This window comes from Lissotriton vulgaris, chromosome 6, assembly GCF_964263255.1.
Source record: "Lissotriton vulgaris chromosome 6, aLisVul1.2, whole genome shotgun sequence".
NCBI lineage: Eukaryota > Metazoa > Chordata > Amphibia > Caudata > Salamandridae > Lissotriton > Lissotriton vulgaris.
The window spans coordinates 1,685,258,528-1,685,283,307 of NC_141694.1; the positions used below are offsets into that span (position 1 = coordinate 1,685,258,528).

At 45.6% G+C, this 24,780-nt stretch overlaps 1 pseudogene; it reads left to right on the forward strand.

Annotated features, from left to right (window-relative positions):
• Nucleotides 1-20,174: 20,174 nt before the first annotated feature.
• Nucleotides 20,175-20,726, forward strand: LOC147709317 (MARVEL domain-containing protein 1-like; annotated as a pseudogene).
• The last annotated feature ends 4,054 nt before the right edge of the window (nt 20,727-24,780 follow it).

Here is a 24,780-nt window from a genome sequence, read left to right on the forward strand (position 1 = left end):
TAGTTGTGGTTTGGGTGCTGTATTGATTCAAGAGGAATGGGGTAAGGAATGGATTGTATCTTATGCCTCAAGAACATTGAGAGAGTCTGAACGTCACTACTCAGTGATTGAAAGAGAACTTCTGGCATGTGTTTGGGGTGCTGAACATTTCCGACCTTTCTTATGGGGAACGAAATTCACCATCAAAACTGATCACAAACCCTTGGTACATATACTATCACCAGGGGGAGGACGTACTCTTTCTTCAAGATTGGCTAGACTATCTTCAAGATTACAGAATTTTCAGTATTCCTTAGAATATATTCCTGGGAAGTCAAATGTTCATGCTGATTGCATGTCAAGACTTCCATTGGCTTGTAGAGATTCAGATGTTGTTGACAAAGATGAATGTGAAGTAGCACATGTTTATAATGATGTCAATTTAGTGTTTGGGGAACACTCTGTAGTAGATGAGGAAACATGGAATGAAGAAATGAGCAAAGACTTAGAACTCATGAAAGTTAAGGAGTTTGTATTGCAAGGTTGGCCTGAAGGGAAGGATTTCGTTGGTGGTTTAATGAGTTATCACAAAATTAAGGATGAATTGACCATAGAAAACGGGATTTTACTAAGGAATGATAAATTTATTCCGCCTTTCGGTCTCAGGAAAAGGTTTCTGGATTTAGCTCATGTAGGGCATTTTGGAATATCAGTTACTAGAAGACGTTTAAAGAATAATTTCTGGTGGGCAGGTATTGATTATTTTGTTGAGCAACAAGTGAAATTGTGTGAATTATGTGCCAATAGTGACAAAACAGCCAAGGCCTTGCCTAGTGTACCACAACCTGTTAGTTTACCAGCATCACCATGGAATAAAATTGGGATTGATATCATTGGACCCTTCAGTGTTCTACCACAACAACATTCTTTTGGTATTGTGCTCATAGATTATTTCTCAAAATGGCCTGAGATAAAAACTGTCAAGGAAGTCACTAGTGATGCTATTATACAATTTATGGATGAAGTTTTCTGTAGGGAAGGGATTCCCCAAGAGGTAGTGACAGATAATGGGCCACAATTTGTCAGTAAGCAAATGGAAAGATATTTTAGCAGATGTGGTATTTCTCACAGAAGAATTGCAGTATTCCATCCTGAGGCCAATGGTCAAATAGAAAGATTCAATCGAGTTGTCAAGGAAGCGATACAACTAGCTGTTAAAGGGGGATTGTGTTGGAACAAAGCACTACAGTCCATGTTATTATCTTATAGAACTGCTCCCAATGCTATTACTTTGCTATCTCCCTTTGAGATGTTAAGAGGACGTAAACCCAGTACTAACTTACTGCCTTGGTGGTTAAAAAATAAAGACAGTAATCGTGTTGACTTTGCAGAAGTGGATTTTGAGGAAATTCGCAAGAAAGTTGATATCTATAAAGAAAAGATGAAGAAAGAATTGCTAAGAGATAGAACAGGGAGTTGCGTGCCTATTCATGTTGGTGATTTGGTGAGGTTGAAAAAAGGCGGCTATGTACATAAGGGTTTAGCAAAGTGGTCTGATCCTGTTAAAGTGATTGAGGTGTTTAAAAATGCTGTAAGAGTGACTGATGGAAGTGTGTGGCATTTTAGCAGAGTTTCCAAATATAATATTGGCAAGGGAATTCCTGAAATTCCTTCATCAAATACTGTTTTGAATGAAGATGATTCATCCAATGTATTTTTAGACGTTGATACTAATGATTCCAAGTTATCTGTGTCTTCCACTGTTTCTATTGACAGTGAATCATCTTCTGCCCTCATTGATTGTGACTCACAGGAGTTGTTAAGAAGCTCGAGGTGTCGCAAGATTCCTTCAAGGTTCAATGACTTTGTCCTTTCTTAAAAAAAAAAAAGAGGGAGGTGTGTAGTATTTGGTTATTGTTAAGGATGACGCGCGTGAACGCACGCGCGTCATTCACAACAATAATATTCCGTGTTGCCATTTGAATGTGAATCGCTGTGTGTAGTGTTCGCGTGAGGTGTGTTAGTGAGTTGGTACCGCGTGTCTGTATGTTGTCTTTTGAATGTAGATGCGTGCATGGTGGTCTGAGTCGCGTGTATGCGTCGCGTGTGTGTGTTATTACTTAAACGAGGATGCCTTAGTTAAATAAGTTAGCCGTGCGGTTAAACGGCACTTTTAGACTGTACGCTGCGACGGCAGGATGCTAATAAAGAGTTTCCTTACCGGATCTTCGTAAATCTATTTTCCTGGAGCCTTTATTACTTTTCCACACTATACACCAAAAAGTTTGTTAAAGGATAGCCAATTATAAGGCAGATGACACATACCGTTGCGTTATAGTTGGGAAGGATAATTTTTTGGGTCCTATCCAAAGAGATTCCACGGCAATGTAAGTCTGCAACGGCCGGGTAAACTTGGAAGCAAATTCCCGCGGTCAGATTAATTATTCACAATGCACTGCGAATATCTGAAAGAATTATACAAAATATCTCACTTGTATGATTCGTTAAACACACCCCTATTGACAGGTTATATCGTTATAAATAGTCAAACAGAGGGGGTTTAGCGTATGATATTACATCTATGCCTGGCCTTTCTACATTTTTTGCATTAACCAAACTATAGGGACCTAGATAATTCTCTAGTCGTGCCTACCGGTATACTGAAAGCTTTACTCAGACGGCTATCTCCCAAACAGAAAACTGTCCGGGGAAGGTTAAAAAAACCTGAATACCCTGGCCTCATACAGATAACAAACGGGTTAAACTGAGAAGCCACCCGTACTATAATGTTACTTGTTTACTCTCTGCAACGCCGTGGATCTGAAACGGGCTTCAAATACTTTCGAATATGCACAATACCCCTGGCCTCATGCAGATAATAAAAAAGGCAAAACTAGACAGTCACCCATACACGAATGTTAATTATGTACTCTCCGCATCGCCGATGGTCTAAAGCAGAGCTTCTGAGACTATAGGATATAAACAAACCCCAAAATGAGAATCGGGGCTTATACAATTTACTTACCAGTGGTCATTCGAGGGAATCACGGGCTATTGCACGTGCAACAACACGAGGAATACGCACTGGGTCCCGAACAGGTCGCCAGTCAAGCTCAGGAGTCTCTGAAGGCTCAAATTTAAAAAGGCAGCAGGGCGTAGGTCAACGTCAATATGGTAGATCTAAAACCGCAAGATTAAAGAGCGGTGTAATCATAGAAGATGGACCAAAGTTTCAAAGGAGGAAGATTTCGGGCTCAGAGGGCGGCCATCTTAGAGAGTACACTGTCCAAAAGGTTCAAAAAATGAAACACAGGGAGGCTATCAAAATATAGTATTGCCATAACGGCAGACCAGCTACTACAAGGATCTAGTCTGTAGATCTAAGTTAATAGAAATAACATACGAAAATTTGCCAAACAAGATTAAACAAGGAAACTCACCCATTGGTAATGCATTTATACAATGCATAAACTCCTTCGGTTAAACAGGACGGTGTAGGAATTTAAAAACAACTGTCAAGACTGTTTCTTTGACATATTATAGAGAACACTAAAGGGGCAGAACTGGCCACTGTGGGTATAGGTCAGGCCGGGCCCCAGATGAGAATAAAAGAGAGCAACTTCATAGTTCAATTCCAGATCTAGAAAGGACCGAAGATGACCCAACCACAACATTTTCCTACGCACTCTACACTAACCTAGAGAAGGTATAGATAGTATAAGACCCAAAATAAGAATAAAGGGGAGCAACTTCAGTATTCAGTTACAGGGTTGTGGAAGGCGGTAGATGAAACAACCGCAAAACTTTCCAGAGAATAACATTTCCAGCTTGGATTTCATTATACCAGAGCATTCGCCCAGGGGTATTCCTCATTAAGACCCCTTTCCACACTGTTAAGATAATATATCCAAAAGACTTCTCTTTTCCTGCGTATGGCTGTGGGGTCAGAACCAGGAAAGACCTGAATCTTCTCCAGGACCGACCATTTCAGATAATTCTCAGAATGGTTATTTTGGAGCCAATGAACGACAATAAGGGCACCTAGTTTACCAGTCCTAATGTTAGATTTATGTTCTTCCATTCTAAGGCGAATCTCCCGACCGGTATCACCAACATATGGGAGATTACATGGACAGAGGATGATGTATACCACATTAGTGGTGCTGCAATTAGTCATTTTGGTCAGGAGAACAGTGTGGGACGGGGTAACAATGGTGATCCCAGTTAATGCATTGGGGCAAGCTTGACAATTGCCGCAACAATGGTTACCCACAACAGGACTCATACCCACGATGGAGGTCTGGGATCCGGTAATCTCCCTCTCACCAGGTACTTTTTCAAATTTGTGTTTCTCCTAAAAGCAAAAATAGGTTTAGGCAGATGGTCCTGATCGTTACCTAGATTTAGGAGATACCAGCAGGAGTTAATAGCCTGTCGTAGCTTGTTATTGAGATTGGAATGTCTGGTAATACACACAATCTTGTCCATAGGATGATCTATATCCTTATGCTCAAACATGGCCTCCCGGTTGTAGCACCTAGCCCATTTGAAGTAATCCTTGACAAATCTGTACGGGTACCCACGTTGTATCAACTTCTCCTTCAGAATGTCACCCTGGAGAAGGAAGTCCTTAATGTCAGTACAATTTCTCCTAATGCGGAGAAATTGACTGAAAGGGATACTGTCCCTCTGGCAGCAAGGATGGAAGCTACTGTATTGCAGAAGGGTATTTCGCGCAGTGGGCTTGGTGAATAAAGATACATAGATTTCATTGTTCTGATGTTCCACCCAAATGTTGAGGAATTCAATCCTATCACTGCTGGAATGTGAGGTGAATTTTAGGATGTGATCCGCAGCGTTAAGCCACAGGATGTACTCGCTCAATGATTCCTGGTCCCCCTTCCATATAAAAAAGATGTCATCAATGAACCGGGACCAAGCCCGGACATTTTCATGGAAGGGGGCCATTTCATTGTAGTTGTGGATTTGCTCAAAAAATCCCATGTATAGGCAGGCTATGCTTAGCGCGCAAGCAGCGCCCATACTTACTCCCCGGATCGGATGAAAAAAGCAGTTATTAAACTCGAAGTAGTTCTCATAAAGAACAAGTTTCAAACATTCAATAATGAAAGAAGCGTTGCTGATCTCGGGTTTAGACGCAAGGATGTCCTGCAGAACTTTAATCGCACCTTCCTGAGTGATATTGGAATACAGGGACTCCAGGTCAAGGGTGACCAGGAGTTCCCTGTCATGAAGGTAGGGGATCCCCTCTACTTTCAAGATAAAGTGACCTGTGTTCTTATCAGAATAAAAACTGAAACCTTTCTTATCTGGACTGTTTCTGTTGAGGCCAGCAATTTCATCTGAATACTTGTTGTGCTCCCAAACTTTGAGAATGGTATTTGATAAGCTGGACTGGAATATCTTGCTGCATGTGGATTTAGATCACATTGGGATGTAGAAGTTCCATATGTTTATTTATTGGATTTTACTCAATCTCTGTTTGGTGCACATCTACCACTTCTTTTTTAGTTTTTAGTTTTTAATCACTGTTTTCACCGGGTTTGAAATCTTGGTATTATTTGGATTCTGTCTAAACATCTTTATCACGCACACCTGGATTGTTTATTCTTCTTGAAGGTCTACTCTAGATATGTAGTTTATTGTCTATCTCTACTATGCTGAAAAACTACCTGATTTATTAAATATGAATCATGCGGTCTCTCCCCTTTAATCAAATATGATTATATATCTCGATTGACCTAAACCACATATGTTGTTCTTTGAATTTTAATAGCATGTATGTATTTCTTTCACAGGCATCCTTACCCACTATGCCTTTGTATACTCCCGCCCTGATGAAGGTGTAGCCCCGGCCGGGGCTATACACCGAAACGCGTGTTGGCGTTTTCTACATCTGGGGACCATCTGAGCGATCTGGGATTGTGTTAAAACTATTATCTTGGCTGCACCTTTGCACTGAAGGACTACATTGACCACAATGCACTTGAGGGCTGCTGAGTCGTGTTTTTCTTGAAACCCAAGGCGAGCGGGGCCTCATACTCCCGAGCGGTTGCCGGGTGAGGTGAGGTCGTCACCCACACAAAGCTGGGAAGAAGACACTTTTCATTTCCTCCAGTGGACATTTAAGTATACAAGTTCCTGGTATATATGTAACTTTGTATTAGTACATTTCTGTTATCCTACACTTCAACACATTATATGGAGTTGCAGTAGCTAATTATTATTGTCAAGGGTCCTGAAGAAAGCTGGGCTAACTGCTCTTATAGCTGAAACATGTCGACCATACTGCACAGCGCCAGAGAGTAGTCTTACTACTTGGTGTGTTTTTAATCTTTGACACTTGGACTTTTTCCTTTGACAACGCTCCGCGGAGTCCTGGTAGTCAATTTTATTTTATCATTTTTTGAGCACTGCATATTTTTCATTCACATCACTTTAGGGTGTCAAAATAAGACCATGTTCTTGACAACCTCTCACGCATTGACACTATATGGTCAAACGTGGGATGGTAATATAAGTATTTCCCACGTGACGTAAACTCCACCACATGGGTGGTCTGATGGGAATTACCTTAGCCTTTTGTGACCAACAGTCTTTATGCATTTATTATCTATCTTTACAGCCCTTGGTCTCATACACTCACCACCAGTGCCTCACGGTCACTATTACAGTTACACACCATTTTCAGACCTGGTCTGCTCCTTTGGATGTTTTTTAAAACTATTATCACCAAATCAACCAATGGCTATGATATTTTTGTGGAGTTGTGTGTTGTTTGTGATTAGAGTTGTATGTGTGTTGGTATGAAAGTGTTGATTGGCATGTGGGTTGCTGTGAGGATGTGATTGAGTTTTTTTAATGTATACCTTCTATATCAAATAATAATGATCTATATTTAATGTAATGATTTAGGCTATAATTATGTATTGAAAACATTGTTGTCTTATTTAATAAAATCTTTATCATTTTGTGATTAAACTGTGAGATTCTTATGTGTGGTTCAGGGTTCAGTATAAATATATAAGGATCTCTCCGAGGCCTACTCCTGAAAATTATGGGCATGTAATCCCCTTTTGCCTTGTTTCTTACTTTTCTCCGTCTACCTGCCTTTAAGTGATAAGGGGTCCCCCTTCTTTGTAGTAGTGTCCCGAAGAGAGGGGTAGAAGAGAGTCAGGAGGCCACAGCTGCTCACGAAAGTCAGCGGGAAACTTGCCATAGAGCAATATCTCAGATTTTTGTTCATTGCACTTGAGTTGCGCATCAGCCAGCCATTTACAGGCTTGTCAACGAGACTAACTTCGGAAAAGAACAGGAAGAAGATCACGCCAGCAGTGACTTCCCCAAGTAAAATTACTCTGCACCTTTTGGAGGAGGAATAGTCAGATGATGAGGAGTATGATGGGCCTTTTGGGTATGCCACAAGCCCATCTGAGCTCCATGTAAACTGTCAAGAAGATGATGAAGAAGAAGGGTATGAAGAGTATCACAGTATCTCATACCACCGCTACCAACAAGAGCCTCAGGAAGAGATGGTAGCAATGCCATCATCCATGTTGATCGATTTGCAATCCATGTTGGCGGATTATATTAAGAGGTTACCTCCATCAGGGGTTCCTCAGGTCGTTCCACCTTCACGTCCTTGTTCAATTCCGGCCACTCCAGTCCGCAGTAGGGAAAGCCTACTAGACACCGCTCCGCTGACACCTCAGGTCCAACAGCCACAGGATCCTGGGACCACAGATGATGAGGACCACGAAGAAGGGGAGCTAACTGAGCCCCACAGAGAATGGGATGATTATCTGATTCCATCTCCACCATCACGCACCCAAGTACCGGCTGATTCTCCACCAGTGGATATTGGTGGATTCCACAACTTAATGGAGAGACCGGCAAAAAGATTTCAACTGCCAATGAAAACACCTCAAGCAGAATGTTTTCTGTATGACTTTAAAGAGCCCTATCAAAAATCAATCAGGTCTATACCAATTATTGACCACATATGGAAAGAAGGATTACAGGTCATGACAACTTCAGCAACGGTTACACCGGTACTGACGAGGCTGGACAAAAAGTATAAGGCGCCAGAGAACGCCCCGGCGTGTTTACTGGGCCATCCTAAACCGGACTCAATAATCTCGCAGGCAGCGCAGCAAAAGTCAAAGAATCCAGCAGCACCTATTGCAGCACCTCCGGACAGGGAGGGGCGGCGTTTAGATAACGCAGGTAAACGATTCTCCTCCATGTCAGCGCTCCTGGTCAGAGCTGCTAATGCCCTTGCCATCCTGGGCAGATATGACAGACAGATGTGGTGCAATATAGCATCCTATGTCGACCTCCTCCCGGAAGACTCTAAGCAGGAGGCAAAGAAAGTTCTGCAGGAAGGGGAGAGAACTTCGGCTGAAGTTATTGATTGCGATATGGACATAGCTACCAAGGCCTTTCGTTCTCTCGGAGGAGCAGCGGTTTTGAGGCACCAGGGTTGGCTGAGGGCCACTTCCTTTAGGCCAGAGGTCCAAAATAAAATCCTGGACCTGCCCTTTGATGGGGAGGATCTTTTTGGGCACCTGGTGGATGAGACCCTTCAAAGTATTAAAAAAGAAACGGATACAGCAAAATCCTTGGGTGCCTTCCAGTACCAGAAGTTGCCTATTCGAGGCGCCCGTGGAAGAGGACAACCCTTATATAGAGGTGGCTACCAACAGGGAAGATACACATCCTACTCTTCCTCTTCGCAGCCCTATCGACAGCAATATGGACAGAAACATTCTGGGGGCTACTCTAAGTCCACTCCCAGAGGACGAGGAGGTCGTTCTGGAAAGGATAATATTAAAAGACAATGACAACCTACAGATTGCAGGTCCTTCCCCTCCTATCTTGTCAAATGTTCCCCTGGGTGGAAGAGTGACTTATTATTTACCAAAGTGGCAGAAGATAACATCGGACAAATGGGTCCTCCACATAATACAATTCGGACATACATTGGCATTCCTCCACTTTCCTCCTCCCACGCCACCTACATATCAAGAAGCAAAACACCTAGCTCAGATGCGTCAGGAGATACGGGCAATGCTCCAAAAGGGAGCAATAGAACCGGTGCCGAACTCCCAAAGAGGACGGGGATTTTATTCCCGTTTCTTCTTGATCAGAAAAGATGCTCTCAGGTGGCGTCCAATCTTGGACATAACGTCCCTAAATGCCTATCTCAAGAAACAGTCATTCAGAATGGTGACCCTGCAAGATATTCTGCTGCTCTTAAACCGAGGAGATCCGATGACCTCCCGAGATTTACAGGATGCATATTTTCATATCCCCATCCGTCTGTCCCACAGAAAGTTCCTTCGTTTTACGGTGGCCAAAGACCATTAACAATTCAAGGTGCTACCATTCGGCCTAAAATCTGCACGAGAATATTTACAAAATGTCTGGCACCAGTGGCAGCCTATCATAGAAGACAAAAACACCAAATATTTCCATACCTGGACGACTGGTTGGTAAAGGCACCATCGCAGGAGGCAGCTCATGCTTCAACTGCAGCTTGCATGGAGTTGTTTGCGGACCTGGGCCTGAACTTAAATGAGGAAAAATCATCTCTACAACCATCCAGGACAATCAAGTTTCTAGGTGCAATCCTGGATACATCACCACACAAAGCATTTCCATCCATAGAGAGACAATTGGGACTCGTTTCTCTAGCCAAGGAATTCAGCAAAAGAAAGTCTCTTTCGGTCCAAAGATACAAATCGCTTCTGGGGACAATGTCCTCATGCATACCACTCATTCCCCTATGTCGCTTACGAATGCGGCTGTTACAAGACAAGCTAGATCTTCAGTGATGCCAAGCAAAAGGATCCTTCGAGGACAAGATAAAAATCACGCATCCAATATTGCAGGCAGCAAAGTGGTGGACTCGCAGGAAAAACATCTCGGTGGGTCTCTCCTACCTGACCGAAGCAGCTCTGTTAGTAGTTACCACGGATGCCTCTCTCGAAGGATGGGGAGCAGTCCTACTGGAGTTACAGGTCAGTGGCCGATGGAACAAACAGGAACAACACCTTCACATAAACCTATTGCCATTAAGGACACTAGGATTGGCATTGTTGGCCTTCCTGCCAACAATAGAAGGGAGATCAGTGTTAGAGCAGACAGACAACACAACTGCAATGCACTACATAAACAAACAGGGAGGCACAAGATCTCTCTCTCTATCAAGAGAAGCTCAGAAAATATGGAAATGGGCGATAGATCACGGAGTGACTCTGAAGGCCATACATCTTCCAGGGGATCAAAATATAACAGCGGACACCCTCAGCAGGCAGAAGACCACTTGTCACGAGTGGGAGCTAGATCAGGACATGCTGATGGCCATCTTTGCCAAATGGGGAATACCAACGGTGGATCTGTTTGCCACAGCCCAGAACAAGAAATGCCGATTCTCTGCAAGCTGGCGTCACCAAAGGGGATCATGTGGGAATGCGTTTTCGATGGCAGGGTCAGGCGTCTTTACCTACGCCTTTCCACCGATTCCCCTCCTACCACGAGAACTCAAAAAAATAAAGGAAGAACCGTGCAGGATAATACTGATAGCCCCTTGGTGGCCCAGGCAGCATTGGTTCACAGAGCTGCTCCTTTTATCAGAGACCGAGCCAATACTTCTTCGACCAATACCAGCACTACTGACTATGGAGTAGGGACAAGTGCGGCACCCAGACCTGACATCATTGCAATTAGCGACCTGGCTCCTGACTACGGAGAATTTCATCACTTGAACATTCCAGCAGAATGCGGAGAAATCCTGGCAAAGGCAAGAGCAGAAAGCACTGATAGGACATACAGGATGAAATGGAAAAGATTCTGCTTCTGTTGTCAGGAGAATGAAATGCATCCTCTGTGGACAGAGGCACATCAGATCATCCCATATTTACTAAGGCTGGCGAAATCTGGATTAGCCCATGCCTCTATTTAAGTGTATTTGGCGGCGATTTCAAGATACAGGAGAAACTCAACACATCCTTCTCTGTGGTCGGAAAGAATTGTGAAACAATTCATGAAGGGGTTGTTTTGAGTTTACCCACCCATCAGGCCTCCCCCACCTTTATGGCAACTGAACATTGTCTTATCACAACTGATGAAACCACCATTTGAGCCAATACACAAACCTGATCTGAAATTCCTATCCTGGAAGGTGGCTCTATTAATAGCTCTAACATCAGCCAGAAGGGTGGGAGAAATACAAGCCATTACGACGCAAGAGCCTTTTCTCCAATTCAGAGAAGACAGATTAGCCCTCAGAACGAATCCAAGATTTATTCCGAAAGTACCAACGGACTTCCATTTAAATGAGCCCCTAATCCTAAAAAGATTCTTTCCTCAACCATCGACGGCGGCGGAAAGGACTCTCCACACTCTAGATGTGCAGCGTTGCCTGAAGTTTTATTTGCAAAGTACAGGACCTTTTAGAAAATCTACACAATTGTTTGTGGCTTTTAGTGCCCCCAGGAAGGGTTTCCCGTTATCAAAATGGGGAATCGCACAATGGATCTCAAGTGCCATTCAGTTCTGTCATCAAGCAGCAGGAAAGCCATTGACATCTCGTGTTTGTGCACATTCCACAAGAGCGGTATCAACCTCAACTGCTCTATTTTCAGGCGTCTGCATTCAGGACATCTGCAGAGCAGCCACCTGGAGAAGTACGCATACCTTCACCATGCATTACTGCCTAGATGCTCATTCAAGAAGCGATGTAGCAGTGGGACAAGCAGTACTGCAGAATCTTTTCCAATAACGGTGAGCCTCTTTCTGATCCCTCCTTCCTTTGTTTGGAAAGAAAAGCACATTTTATTGTTGATTGATATTGGATATGTCATTGAGGAGCAATATGTCTATGTATATATTGATACGGTTACTACTATGTGCAAGTAGCATGTGTTGCATATTGGTGAAAAGAAGGTGACAAAAACAAAATGTGCTATAATTTACTGCTCGCTATTGTGATTCAGGTATGTGAATCTATGAAAGCTCCAATACTGGAGAAAGAAAACAAGTTACTTACCTGTAACTGTAGTTATCCAGTATTGGAAGCTTTCATAGATTCACATACGCCCACCCTCTTCCCCTGAGAGGCTCATCTCGGATTTGGCACGAAAAGTATTATATAGCACAAGTGCCCAAAAATCTGAGGGGCAAAAGGTTCTCTCAGGAGGGTTCTAGAGGGTGAGTGACTCTGATTGGTTAAGAGAAAGGTTTGGTCATTTTTCACATAACAAAGGTTATGGGTTGAAAAAGGAAAATGGGCCTAAGCTTTTTTCAGTTAGCTATATTGCTAACCATTGCTTTTTTATGTACCGGAGAATCCCGTCTCAACGATGGGGAAATGATTCAGGTATGTGAATCTATGAAAGCTTCCAATACTGGAGAACTACAGTTACAGGTAAGTAACTTGTTTTCATGTGCTCTGATTTTATCACGCTTGGATTACGCCAATGCCCTCTATGCTGACACCCCTGGCTACCTGTTTAAAAAACTCCAGGTGGTCCAAAACGCGGCAGCCAGATTGCTATTGGGCATTTGGACAAGGAACAGTGTGACTCTCCAGCTGCGCTCTCTTCACTGGTTGCCTGTCGTTGACAGGGTCAAGTTTAAATCTTTGTTGTTGGTCCACCCTGCTTTCCATGGGCATGGTCCTCTTTATCTTCAGAGACGCTTTTCCTTTTACTTTCCTTCGCGTGCGCGCCGTTCTATGTCTCTACGCTTGGCTCGGGTTCCGCGCTTTAAGCTCCAGAGGGTGGGTGGTAGCTCTTTGTGGTGAAGGCAAGTGCAGCCTGGAATGCCCTCCCGCTTGCTCTGCGGTCCATTCAGGACCCTGCTGTGTTCAAAAGGAAACTCAAGACTCACTTCTTTGTTTGTTAGCTCCTCCTTGTTCCCCTCTGGCATCGTGCTGGGACACTCACGAGTATCCGAGCACGCTACAAATGGATATAACATAACAGAACATGTGGTCAACTTACACTAAGGATGATTGTAAACATAAGCTGGGGAATCATTATTAGGTTCAAGGTGTGTGTCATACAGTGTGTCAATGGAATGAGAATATTTCACTTACTTGGCTCTGCCACAGATGTCTGCATGACCAGTTCCAGTTGTGGAGTCACAGCCTCCTTGCAGGTGGCAGCAGCGGACTTTGTGCTGCTGGAGCTGTAAAATGGTATGATTTCATGACCCCTTGACCAGGAATGCATAGAACATAGATGAACAGCCTACAATTTTTTAACACAGTGGCATACCACATATGTAGATATGATAGTGATGCATAGTGTCACAATATGGGAGTGACATTAAGAGTATGTTGCTTGAATGGTGTGGCTATTGAAAGAGAGAGTGAATAGCTGAAGATTTAATGCAAGGCATGCACACGGATGTGTCACTGACATGACCTGTTTGGCCCATCCAAGTGATAATGTTGTAACTCCCCCAATAGTCACATGTCCTGTTCATATTGTAAGTATTTTAGAAGGCGGTCTGTACCACACATAGCTACAGGTATGGGCAGAACATATGCAAAGAACGAAGTGATGTGCAGTGGATTTTGTGGCACCCAGAGCAAGTACAATGCGCAAACCAAAATACTATTCACATATGTTGCTTGGGGCAATGGCCCAGAGCCTGAATGTAGGCTTTTGAGGGAGGATTCTTACCAGCGGGGCACAGTACCAGGCATTGAAATCACTGGTCATGGTTTAAGCCCATATGCAATGAATGTTGATAGCAGGGGTGTTTAGTGCAGAGCCCAAGTTCAGAGTCTGGATGAAGGCCGGGCCATGCACCAGGAGCATGATGAGTATATCAAAGGTCAAGCCAAGTGATACCTGTTAGGGTTGTGGTAAGGAGGGACAGACATGTGTCCTATCTTTGCAACCTTTCACAATCAACTTAGTCAATATGCAAGGCCAGTCCCTTATCTCAGAGCTTTTTTTGCGTGGACACATATTGAACCAGTGGAATAGTGGGTATGGAGGACTGAAATACCTTCAATTATGTTATCAATATTATCAATGGCCAATTTTCAGTTAATATTTAAACTGTGCCAGGTAAAATAAATGTGGTTTAATTAAGCAGTAGGAAACAATTGTGCTGATAAATCCACACTTGCAATGGTCATATAATTACTTACTGCCTTAGAGCATCCTGTCTCACAGATGTCATCAATCAATCAATCAATCAAGGCATTTATAGAGCGCGCTACTTACCCAGAGGGTCTCAAGGCGCTTGGGGGAGGGGGTGGGGTGCCACTACTGCTCGAACAGCCAGGTCTTGAGCTTCTTCCTGAAGGGTCTTGGGTCAGGCGGAGGTCGGTAGGGAGGGTGTTCCAGGTCTTGGCGGCCAGGTAGGAGAAGGACCTTCCTCCTGTTGTCGCTCTTCGGATGCGGGGGACGGCGGCGAGGGCGTGGTTGGTCGATCGGAGGTGGCGTTTGGGAGCGTAGAAGTTGAGGCGGTTGTTGAGGTAGCTCGGGCCTTGGTCGTGTAGGGCTTTGTGTGCGTGGGTGAGGAGACGGAAGGTGATTCTCTTGTTGACGGGGAGCCAGTGCAGGTCTCTCAGGTGTCCGGAGATGTGGCTGCGTCGGGGGATGTCGAGGATGAGTCTGGCTGAGGCGTTCTGGATCCGCTGGAGTCTCTTCTGGAGCTTGGCGGTGGTCCCGGCGTAGAGGGTGTTGCCGTAGTCTAGTCGGCTGGTGACGAGGGCCTGGGTGACCGTCTTCCTGGTCTCGGTGGGGATCCACCGGAAGATCTTCCGTAGCATGCGAAGGATGTTGAAACAGGACGCGGAGATGGCGTTGACTTGTCTGGTCATGGAGAGGGAGGAGTCCAGGATGAAGCCCAGGTTGCGTGCGTGGTCTGTCGGTTTGGGTGCGGTGCCCAGGGCGGGGGGCCACCAGGAGTCATCCCAGGCGGAGGGCGAGGAGCCAAGGATGAGGACTTCCGTCTATTCTGAGTTCAGTTTCAGGCGGCTGGTCGTCATCCACTCGGCTACGTCTTTCATCCCTTCGTGGAGGTTGGTTCTGGCGGCGGCGGGGTCGTTGGTCAGGGAGAGGATCAGCTGGGTGTCGTCGGCGTAGGAGATGATGTTGAGGTTGTGCTGGCGTGCGATGGCCGCAAGGGGGTTCATGTAGACGTTGAAGAGGGTGGGGCTGAGCGAGGAGCCCTGAGGAACGCCGCAGATGACTTCCGTGGCTGTAGATCTGAACGGTGCTAGGCGGACTCTCTGTGTCCTTCCAGTGAGGAAGGAGATGATCCACTCCAGTGCCTTCTCCTGGATTCCGATGTTGCTGAGGCGCTGCACTAGGGTGCGGTGGCAAACAGTGTCGAACGCCGCGGAGAGGTCTAGGAGGATGAGGGCCGCTGTTTCACCGTTGTCCAGCAGGGCTCGGATGTCATCGGTGGCAGCGAAGAGGGCGGTCTCGGTGCTGTGGTTGGCTCGGAAGCCAGACTGTGAGGGGTCGAGGGATCCATTCGTCTCGAGGAAGGCGGCCAGATGCTTGTTGACGGTCTTCTCGATGACTTTGGCTGGGAACGGGAGGAGCGAGATGGGGCGGTAATTCTTGAGTTCGGTGGGGTCCGCTGTTGGTTTCTTTAGTAGAGCGCTGAGTTTGGCGTGCTTCCAGCTCTCAGGGAAGGTGGCGGTGTTGAAGGAGGTGTTGATGATGTCCCGCAGGTGGGGTGCGATGACAGCGTCGGCCTTGTTGAAGACGTGGTGAGCGCAGGGGTCGGTAGGAGATCCGGAGTGGATAGAGTTCATTGTGCAGATGGTGTCTTCTGTGTTGATCTGGGTCCAGGCGCTGAGGGTGGTGGTGGGGGGCGTTGGTGCGGTCGTGGTGGGCGTTGTTTGTGGGCTGAAGCTGTTGTGTATGTCCGCGATCTTGTTGTGGAAGTAGGAGGCGAGGGAGTTGCAGAGGTCTTGCGACGGGGTGATGTCGTTGTTTCCGGCGTTGGGGTTGGAGAGCTCTTTCACGATGTTGAAGAGTTCCTTGCAGTTGTGTGCGTTGTTGTCCAGCCGGTCCTTGAATGCTGTTTTCTTGGTGGCGCGGATCAGTTGATGGTGCTTACGGGTGGCGAGCTTGAGGGTGGTCTTGTTGTCCGGTGTTGGCTCCCTTCTCCAGGCTTTCTCGAGGGCTCGGCAGTTCTTCTTGGAGCTCTTGAGTTCGTCGGTGAACCATGGGGGCTTCTTGCTGCCGGGTCTGCTAGGCGGGGTCCTCAGTGGGGCGAGGCCGTCTGCGCAGTTGCTGATCCACTTTGTGAGGTTGTCGGCGGCCTGGCTGGGGTTCGCTGAGCTGGCGGGGGGGTGCTGGCTCAGGGAAGCGGCAAGCTGGTCTGCTGTAATCTTGTTCCAGTTTCTTCGAGCAACCTGTTGCTGGTGGTGGTGGATCGTGGATCTTCTGAAGGTGAAGTGGATGCAGCTGTGGCCCGTCCAGTGGAGTCCGGTGGCGTGGCTGAAGATGATGTCCTTGCTGGATGACATCTTACACTAACCTACCATATGAAAACTAAAGTCCCCGCACTGGTCTGTTTAATTACAATATATCTCCCTGAACATACATAAGTCCTTGTGCTCTGGTTCTTTTTTAAAACATCTACAAATGAAATAAACACATACCCTAAACAGTGGAACCATTAGACCTGAAATGTCATCCACAGTTCTCACTTTTGACAGACTAAAATAGTGGCTTCAATCTAGTCTGCACCCTAGCTGTCAAGGTCATGGACTGGTACCTCTATTTTTGGTGTGCAGAGACTCCAGCCATGAAAACTAGTGCTTTTTTAGATACACATTTTTGGGAACCATTTAAAATCTAAAAAACAATACTTTATTTACATAAAGATCCCCTAGTTCTGCCATGTACCCACATTCGAAAATTATTAACTAATTAGAGGGTCTTTCATACTCAATCTTACCTTTTTCAGGTCACTGATCCTGCAGCTCCTCTTGCAAGAACCAGTTTGCTTTTCAACTAGGGCTTTACTTGATGTAATATGCATGGATGTCAGCGGACTGTTTTGCACTTTAAGGCCAAACTGATATTCTGATTGGCAGCAAGCTTAGCTACCTTCCCTCAACAACAAAAAGGGCCACTCCAATAAAAAACCAAGGCAAGAACCACTTTTCATTTAGACATGGAGGAGACCAGAGAGGGTGTTTCTCAAACTCACTGCTTCAGCATCACGAGCCATGTCACTAGCAGGAGAAGGAAGTCTACCAGCACCAAGAAGTCTAGCTGGCCCAGAAAAAGGAGGAGGATGTGCAGTGCCTTGGTGAAGCTCTGGGACCAACAAAAACAGTTGGATATTGCACACTTAATAAATCAAATCAATCAGGATTTATAAAGTGCAGCTAATCACCTGATAAGGAATCCGGGTGCTTGCAGGTCCCAGAGGCTCATTCGAACAGCCAAGTCTTGAGGGTCCTTCGGAATTCAGGAAGTGTAGCGACGGTCCAGAGTAGCATGGGGTAGCTGTTTTAGGTTTTTACTGCAAAGTCGGAAACGCAGAGTCCTCCACTTCAGCTTTGGTAGATGCGGGGAGTATGGGCAAGTGATAGGGAGGCAGAGCGTAGTATTCTCAATGGTTGGTAGAAGTTCATGTGGTGGTTAATGTAGGCTGGGCCTTGGTTTTGTAGATCCTGTGTGCATGGGTCATCAGCTTAAACTGGAATCTCTTCAGTATGGGAAGCAAGTGAAGTTGCCTCAGGTGGGGTGTGATGTGGGTTCATCAGGGAAGGTCGAGAATGAGTCTGGCTGCTGCGTTCTGTATAGTCTTAAGTCTCTGTCAGAGGAGTGGGTGATTTCTACATAGAGAACATTGCCGTAGTGCAGTCGGCTGGTAATGAGGGCCTGTGTCACGGTGTGTCTCGTGTGCAGGGGTAGCCACTTGAAGATCTTACGTAGTATGTGCAGAATGAGGAGGTAGGTGGAGTAGATGGCATTGATCTGTGATTTCATGGTGAGCTTGTTGTCAATAATGGTTCTAAGGTTTCTGGCATGGTCGGAGGGAGTGGGTGGGGGTCCTAGGTCTGAGACCACCAGGAGTCATTCCATGTGTTGCTGTTGTTGCTGAAGATCAGTACTTCCATATTATATGTGTTCAGCTGCAGGCAGTTGTTCCTCATCCAGTCAGCGATTCTTGTCATGGATCTGTGGGATTTGGTTCTACAGGTGGCGGGGGCTTAACAAACAAATAAATCACTTATGCATAGAAAAACATACATTAACATAACAATGACATAACTCAGAAAGCCCGCCATGCTTAATACACAACTTTGCCAATGGCACAGGATAAAAAGTCTGACTACCTGGACCAAACTTGACAGTGGCATATGATATGACATTTGTAGTGTGTGCAAACCATAAGTGGATAATTTCAGTGTTTATTCACATTTTAATGTGTGTGCGCGAGCGCTAGAATGCCGGAAATATTTTTTGCGAGTAATGCAAATTATGGTGCATATTGTGATGCAAATACAAATAAATCCATAATTATGGGGTGAACACTGCAGCCAAAGAATCACATAATTTCACTTTGCCTTATTATTATCAATAGTTAAAGGTAAACAAAAACTTAACTACAGATTTTTCAAGCTAAATACTCCCAAATGACCATGTAAGATAAATACATCTCACCTAACAAAGGTTATATGGTTGAATATTGTCGTTTTGGGGTTTTGTGACATTTACAAATGTTTATGATGCCACCAGAACACCTTGATGGCAATACTGGATCAAATTACAAGGATACCCAGTAGGTATATATTTTCCTCGGAAGTCCTGCATCGTCAACCGCCAACAGGAATGGCACTTTCAACGAGGGCGTAATGTCAATAGAGGTGCTCTATTTTAGTTTACAATACATTCAGGTGGTCCTTCCTGAATACTTTATACACTGGAATAAACTGTCTCTATTGCCTTACATGAAATTCACAAATTACATAAATTCACAAATTAAGGTAATACCATAACCTTGGATCCTATGCCTGCCCCATCATTCAACCTTAACTTTCACCCCCACCATCACTTGAGGACATAGGTAATCATATGTCAATGAGAGACTGAATAAGTATGGATATGATGAATGCCTATGGGTCAGTATCTCATTTACATCATATTTGTACCTTTGATCCTCAGTGTGCCAGAGCACTTTGAGTGTCTGGAACCTGCCTTCAAAACACTATATCTAGACGTAGGTTAGCATGGTGTTTGGCCATGTCCATTTCATGAGCTCATGAACTGTTAAATGAAGGTGAGTTATAGTGGATTTACTTACAATGAATTTTAATAATGTTTAGTTTTGTAACATAACCATAACACCCATTCAACTGATGTTTTTGTAGGAGACTATGGGCCTGACCTTAAGTTTGATGGATGAAGCTAAATCAGTCAGAATGGTGGAGGACTTTATCTCATCCATTGAAATGGACCTCCGTCCACCAAATTTTTAGGTGTCCACCAGTGGACAACACTATACATTGACAGGAACTGCTGTCATGGCAGGCCAGCAAACGTTTCCTAAGTTTTTGTTTTTCAAAAACAAACTCTCACAAACTAATGGCGCCCACAACTTAGGAGTGTTTCACAATGGTGTTTGTCGTTTTTAGGTCATGCGCTGCTCGCTCTGCAAGATCTATAGTCATTGGGTTGATTTTGGAAGGGTACTTTAAGCCCTGCCCCACTTTTCCATTGTATTGCGTATTCGTTTGTGTTAAACGCTGGCGAGTGATTGGAAAACGGGCTTTTTTGTTACCGCCCTGTCCAATTTAGGACAGCCCATCTGGACAGGCCGACGCCATCTTAGTTTTCCATGATGTAGGTGGGTCCTAGCGTTGCAGCGCATGCATCAGTCTGGTCAGAGGGAGTGGTCACTGGGGCCGCTCCCTTCTCACTGGAGGCTGCTGGGCATCTCTCTGCCCAGAGTTTGGCGCTAACATCAATCTCATCTCTGCCGTGGCTGTTTGCAGAGACAACTCGCTCGTTTCCAGATTTGCTGGTGTTGGCGGGCGCTCTCTTCTTGGAAACCTATGGCTCGGACAGCACTCTTTCCTCTGGAGAACTTCGCTTGGCTGTCTCTCTGCTTAGAAGGCCCTGGGTGGGCAGTGCAGTCTCTCGCAGGAACCTGACTTCTTGCTGCCTGCTATGCCCCCTCCACCCTATTCACCCTCTCCAGTGCACCCGCCGATGCCTGCACACCAGCCCCCACAGGCAACGAGGAGCTCCCTGTGGGAGAACCAGGCCTTCCTGCAAAGCTTCCTGGGGTTGCTGCGGGTGCTGCAGCTGTGGTCCGGGGCCACCCTCTGGATCACCACCGCCTGCAAAAAGTACTAGGGCGCCATCCACTTCGCCCTCCTCATGACCGTGGTCTTCTGGCTGCTGACCATTGCCCTCTACCTGCTGACCCTCCTGGACAAGCAGGACCTGATGCCCCTCCTGGACCGTGAACGCTGGATGACCACCAACTCCACGCACTACACCCTGGCCGCCTGCCTTCGGGCCGCTGCTGCCACCGGCATCATGATCCACAAGACCCTTAGGCACGAGTACTGTAGCGTGGTGGCCTACAAGCATGACTGCCTCTACCACATCTACCTGGCTGCCTCCTTCTTTGCCTGCCTCTGCTGCCTGCTCTATCTGCTGTCTGCCATCACCTGCATCTGCAAGAAGTGCCGGGCAAACCAGGGCCTTATCTGAACCCCCGGCTTCGGGCTGGCCGGGTGTTGAGATTAAGTGAGAGGACTTGGATACAGCGCTTTGGCAGATCGAACCACCTCCAGGCACTTCCTACCTGAACAAAATGGACTGTCTGGTTCATTACACTATAGCGCTGAATGCTGATGTTCTGTCTGTTTCTAAGCGCTTTCAGGTTTAGGCAGATAAGGAGAAACAGCGCGGGGTGAAGCGGTATGCCCAGGATGTTTGAGGTAATATCTTTATGCTGAGATTAGAATTCATATCTCAGCCATTACACCACACCTCTTACTGAGGTGCATTAAGACAAAAAGGGAGAAAATCAGAACGTTGTGATACCACATTGGAAAAATATGGATACTCATATAAAGAAGCATTTGCAATGCAACAGGTCTCGCATTTGCGAGAGTTTTAGCTATTGGCATTGTAAATGACAATGCTTTTTTATTTATGTGTTGTTTTTCAAATAAAAGGCATAGTCATTTACAATGGCAATACCTTAAACTCTCGCAAATGCAAGCCCTATTGCATTGCAAATGCTTGTTTTCTGTTTACTGTCCCTCACTGCCAAGATATTTCTGGCAGGGATCTCTCACTGCCATGATGTTCCTGGCAGTGATGGACAGTAAAACAAATTATACTGCGGTCCGCCCACCTCTCAATCTAACAGGCGGGCAGAGAGTTTCCTGCGGAGTTCCCTGTCAACTAAACTCTAAATCAAGGCCAGTATTTTATTTAAACAAATGTCTTATGATTAGAGACATGCAAAGTAGCAGCGTTTATTTTGCAGACTTCTGACAGATCTATAGAAAATGTCAAACCTTCATAGAGGTTGCTAAATTTTCCGTTTTGCAACATTTCTCTGAAATGTATGGTTTCTCTGGCAATTTATGTTGCAGCAGTTAACCTTGCACAAAAAAATTCAGGATACATTTGGCATTGTTGTGAGAAGTTAACCTGGCATATAATGTCCACTATTTCTAGTGGGCACCTTGCACCAGTCTAATCGACCCTTATTGATGGTGGTAGTAAAGTCAACCTTATAGAAAGCTATCCTAGTGGCAGCATGGACCAGCAGTCATCAGGCTAAGACTTCAGAGAGCATATTAAGAAAGTTGTTTTACCAATTATAATCCCTTGAGTACCAAATGAAAGCACACCACACAAGGTATATATCAAATATATATGTATTTATTCTAAACACAACCCCTCTGCACTCTTTATGAGGTCAGAGGTAAAAGTACATTACAAGAATCTTAATTACCATACGTTAAGTTGCACAGTATACGTTTTGCCCTAGGGGCTAAGCATGGGCGAATTTTGCGAATCTCGCGTTCGCGAATTTTGCGGATTTGCGAACCCGCAATCCGCAAAATCCGCGAATTCTAGCGAATTTGCAGATTTTTTTTTGTGTTCACAAGGATTTCTGCCAGTTCGCTAGGGTTTCGTACCAGTTCGCAATTGCGAACTTACATTTCGGCACGCAACGGTCGCGATTATGTTGTTTCTACGTCTGGTTCATCATCACAGGTTCCCAGCACCCTCTGTTTCACCACTGCAACCCTCTGTTACATCAATGCCACCCTCTGGTTCATCATCACTGTAGATTATGGGGGGGAAAAGCAAGCACACCAGCCCTGCTTCAACTGACATGAATTTATTTGGGGTTAGTTTATTAATGTGTCACTGTTTTAAAATTCCAGTCTGGCACCTGCTTCCTTATCTGTAATTTTGCTTTCTGTTGCAGTGCATTTTTTTTCCCAGGACCTTTGTGGCCTACTTGTAGCTATTCTATGAGCCTGCTGTGAGGGTCAGAGCAGGGTCATACAATTGTTGCAACTAGCAACTGAATTCTGGAGGGGTCCCAGTCAGGAAGCACTACAGGGAATTGTTACTAATGATGAGTTTGAACTCTTGCCCCTGCCGAGTGCTTTCAGTTTTGAAAAACTCGTTTTTCTGCAATTTCGCGGGATTCGCGGGGCGCGAACACGCACGAGATCGGATTCGGAAGCCGCAAATTCGTGCGAATATGCAATTTGTTTTTTTGCGGCGTGTTGGCAAGGTTTTGTGCGTTTTTGCAAGCCGCTCGTAGCGCTAGGCGCGAAGTTACCCTCGAGGTCGTTCAAGGGCGCGGCCATCTTGTTTGCCTGACGTATTTCCGTTTCCGGGCGCGAAGTGTAATCTCGCAAAGTCTGCGGCTTGCCAGTACAGTTTCGCGCGTGTTCGCAAGGAAAATCTCGCGCGAACTTACCCGCGCGGTCGTGAACGGGCGCGGCCATCTTGTATCTCATTCATTGCTATGGTTCTGGGCATGGTCTTTGTATCCTCTCTAAATCTCTGCCATCCTTTGCTTGTTTGTAGTTTTTTTTAATCTGTTTTACTTATTATCCATCCCTCTATTTTTCTAGCCCTATATTTTTGTGTTTACTGCTACTTTTGGTTAATTTTAAACTACTTTTTAAAAGTCTTTTCTTTTCTTCTCTTCCCTATTCTATTTTCTTTATTCCTTTCCGCCCAGACCATGGTGAAGGGAGCCGGGAAGCATCCCGAGAAGGGGAAGGGTCCCGCACCCCGTGTCCGGCTCCCGTGCGGGCGTTTGATGGGGGAGGAGGTCGTACCCAGGGAGATCTTTACCCCGGAGGAGGTGGGCCAACTCATTTTTTATGTTCATCGCCGCCTCCCCAGGACCATCATGGGAGGCGGCAAGATCAGTGCCGGGTACGGAGTCCGGGAGTGCTGGAAGCGGTGGGAGAAGGTGTGCCAGGCCATTTACCACCACTCTCGGGTCTGGCGCACCTACAACCAGGCCACCCACCGCTGGACGGATGTCCTGACCCGTGAGCGAGATCTGCTCGACCTCCTTGGCCTTGAGATCCCTGGGCTTGGTGAGTAGTAGTAGCTATTTCTTTACTACTATGTTTTCTCCTGCTGTGTTATTATATTGCAAATTTTTGTTTTTTACCAAGAGCAATAATGCTGCTCATTACATTGTAGGTAAATTATATTTCAAAATCTTCTGTGCATTTCAGGTACACTGCTCTCCTTCTTCTCAGTAGTGTTGCTACTATGCTTATTTGTTTTCGATTTTGTGTTCATTTCATTGGCCTGTGAAATTATGTATGAGTGTAGTTTAAAGAACTGCGTAATGCTACATACTAAGGTTCAGATTTTTAATTACCGGCGCATCCCTGCAAAGTAGCAGGCATGCGCCAGTAATTGTGCGTCACGCCGCCATCACCCATGGTGCGCAGTATTTACAATGCGGCGCACCATGGGCCCAAAACGTCACCAAAGCGTTACGCATCTGTGCCGTAAAGGCGGCGCATTGCTGGAGTTGCGTTGCAACGACGGTGCAGCTCCATCAATGCTCTGGGGTGCCCTATCTCCCCAATGCTGCGTCAAGCCGTACGTCTGCTTCAAGCAGGTGCAGGGTTTGAGTCACGCATCATTGTCCTCAAAGTGACTGATAGAAATCTTGTAGATTTCCCTCAGCCACTTTTAGGATGCGTTCCTGCGCAGGAACGCCCTCCCTTGCGCCGGAACGCCCCCTATTGGCGCAGGGCTTTACAACATGATGCATCTCCCATATGCGCTCACGTTGTTAATATACGCCGCACCATTGCGCCTCTTTTGTGCTGTCGCTGCGTCACAAAAGTCACGCAACAATGGAGCAAAAGAGCCGCAAGGGGCTTCTAAATCAGCCCCTACAGACTCAAGTCCAGTCCTTCCTTTGTACACATGGCGATAAGAAGAAATAGTGGTGGTGGATTAATAGTTTGAGTATTTTAATGACTGGTTAATGTAGTAGGAAACTTTAGTGTTGTCGCTGATCTTCAATCACGATGGACTTTGGCTGTCACTTCGCGTGCTGCGGACTGCTGCCTGCCAATCCTAGGCAAACCTTTTTAGTACTTTGTTTAGTGAGTTACATAGGGTAATTTCCAATTCGACGGTCCGCAAATCAAGCAATACTAAAGTAATAACGTAGTCGACCACATGAGATTGGTCAATAATATATCCCGTGGAGTAGTTGTCTATTTGCTATTTCGCAAAAATA